This window comes from Lactuca serriola, chromosome 2, assembly GCF_051521515.1.
Source record: "Lactuca serriola cultivar US96UC23 chromosome 2, Lser_US96UC23_V15, whole genome shotgun sequence".
Taxonomy (NCBI): domain Eukaryota; kingdom Viridiplantae; phylum Streptophyta; class Magnoliopsida; order Asterales; family Asteraceae; genus Lactuca; species Lactuca serriola.
In genome coordinates, this window is record NC_136409.1 from 178,089,511 (window position 1) to 178,092,351 (window position 2,841).

A 2,841-nucleotide genomic window follows, 5' to 3' on the forward strand; every position below is an offset into this window, starting at 1 on the left:
TGTGTTTTGTTAATCAATCTTACATAACTCCAATTTCATTTAATAATTGATTTTGTGTTAACTATTGTGTGACCATACATAGACTTACATGAATTAATTAATGTTAGTAGATTTAGAACTAAATTGTTAATACTATCTTAATTGGTACCAACAATAATTGTCATAGCTAAATTATAAACCATTGAGAGAAAGTGGATTCAAACTAACAGAAGTGTTTTAGTAATTGATTAATTTTGTATTAAGAATTAAGTTCATCTAAACTTGCAAAATTAGATAAAACCCATTCCCTTGTTAATAATTAGGTTAATTTAACAGTAAGTAGATTAATTAGTCAATACCGTTCACTGTGATCGACACCCGACTTACCCCAAGCTATACTATAGTCTGGCTAGGTACACTACCTAGGTGCAATTAGTTAGTTAAGGTAGTTAGGTTATAAATTATAAATTAGGTGTAGCTATTTTCACGCATCAAGTTTTTGGCGCCGTTGCCGGGGAACGACTTATTTGATAGTTTATTTATTTGATTTGGATTAATCAATCCTTTTTGTGGGGTAAAATCAGCAAAAAGTTACTTTTTCAGCCTGTTTTTTGTTCTAGTACCTAACTCACGACGTGAGCTCAGTATTTTTTTTTTCGTTTTTCTTTTATGTTTGTTTTTTCTGCGACAACACGAGGTGGTAGCCTTTACCATGTCGTGGTGACCAGTCAGTAGGAAATTTTTATTTAGTTTTTGTTCAGTTTTGTGTTTTTATTTTGTTTATTTTGTATGAGTTCATGACTAGAGGCTCTAACACACCTTTGGTGCCACCACTTGAAGATCTAGAGTTGGCCCTTCACAAAAAGAAGGATAAGAACGTGAAAGAAGATCAAACACCAAAGAAGACACCCTTACAAGAATTCAAGTCAGTGTTCACAAAGAATTCGGGGAAGAAAACAGAAGAGTCGAGTTCATCTTCAAAGAACAAGAGCAAGGTTGAAAACTTAGATCAAATACCTATCCCAACCGAATCCGAGTACAACTCCGAGACCGAGTTTGGACTTTATACGAGTGAACCCGAGAATGAGCCAAGAAACGAGATGGCAAACATAGAAGAAATGTTAATGGGAGCTTACAAGAAGCGAATTCGAGGTGATATTGGTCTAGGATTAGTACAACCAGCGATACCTGCCACTGCCACATTCGAGCTGAAGGGACACATCCTTACTGCACTTGAGGATATCCCATTTTATGGGAAAGATCATGAGGATGAATTGAAGCATCTAGATGAGGTCAACGACATTGCTGACTACTTCAATGTACCGAATGTCAATAGAGATACCATCTTACTAAGGATGCTACCATTCACTTTCAAGGGAGCTGCAAAAGACTAGTTGAAAGCACTTCCTCCTGGTACAATCACTACTTGCGCTCAAATACGTGAGCAATTTCTAGATCAGTTTAGCCCACCTTCCAAGATAGCTAAACTCAAGAAGGCAATAGCCAACTTTGAGCAACAACCAGGGGAGTCACTATACGAAGCTTGGGAGTGCTACAAAGGGTTGTTTATGTATTGTCCTCAACATGATCTTAATGTTCAACAAGAGATGTCTATTTTCTATGATGGGGTCAATGTTATGACAAGACAACTCCTTGATTCTCAAGGGCCACTGACAAAGAAAAATCCAAGGGAGGTGAAGGAGTTAGTTGAAGAATTTGCAAAACACTCTCGTGAGTACCACAACCCAAGACAAGAAGGAGCAAAAGGTAGTGGGGGTGCACATTCTGAAGAGATGGCTGCTATGATGGTGATGCTCAATACTATGGACCGAAGATTGACCCAAATGGACCAATCAATTCATGCAATAAGAGTTGGATGTGAGAAATGCAGTGGGCCACACTTGACTAAGGATTGCCATTTAGATGAATATGGGAACAAGAAGGCTCAAGTTTGCTACTTAAGTGGGGACAAGTATGATGAAGATTAGAGGAAGCCAAAGAAGGAGTGGCTGCCTTATGATGAGTACAAGAAACAGAAAGAGGAGAAATTTAGGCAGACTGGCCGGGGGTTTTACCAAAAAGAGCAACCACCAGCTGAGAAGAAAGCTGATTTGGAGACTATGTTGGTTCATTTCATGGAAGCTTCAGAGAAGAGACATGATGATATTGATGTAACATTGAAGGATCAAAGAACAATGATGAAAGAACAACAGACCTTGATAAAAAAAAATAATCAAGCCATGATGATTGACCAGAAAACCTCACTGAGAAATCAGCAAGCCTCCATCAATAACCTTGAAGATCAACTTGGCCAACTTACAACTTTTGTGAATGAAAAGCTATTTCCTCAAATTCCTGAAAAGAAGACTCAATCCCATGTTATGGCGATTGATTCTGAAGAAGAGGCCATCTCTGAGTTCTTAGAAGCACTAGAGGAGGAGCCAAAGCCATCCGAACCAAAGCCAAATAAGTCGAAGCTCGAAAACGAAATTGTTGCTGAAACACCAGACTCACGTCGTGAGCCCGCCATGCTCACGATGTGGGCTCAGTCTGAACAGAAAAATTCAAAATCCGTTCCAGCTTAGTGACCGCCTTTTCCGTTTCTGTCTCGAGCACATCTCAATCCACTGGAAAGGGAACATTTGGAGTTTATTCAGCAAATAAATGGTATTCCTATTAATACCCCTTTTATCAATTCACTTTCAAAAATTCCAGAATATGTGAAGTTCCTACAAGATCTTATAGACACTCGTCAACAATTACAGTAGAACTCTAAAGTAATTCTTAGCGAACAAAGTTCAAGAGTTTTATTGGGAGAGATGCCTAAGAAGATGGGAGATCCTGGACGCCTCACTCTTCTAT

The 2,841-nt window shown here is 38.6% G+C and overlaps 1 non-coding gene across 1 annotated transcript; it reads right to left on the bottom strand.

Annotated features, from left to right (window-relative positions):
• Positions 1-1,463: 1,463 nt before the first annotated feature.
• Positions 1,464-1,570, bottom strand: LOC145091139 (small nucleolar RNA R71). The gene has a single exon (XR_013702027.1). It is a non-coding gene; the product is annotated as a small nucleolar RNA R71 (small nucleolar RNA).
• Between the last annotated feature and the right edge of the window lie 1,271 nt (positions 1,571-2,841).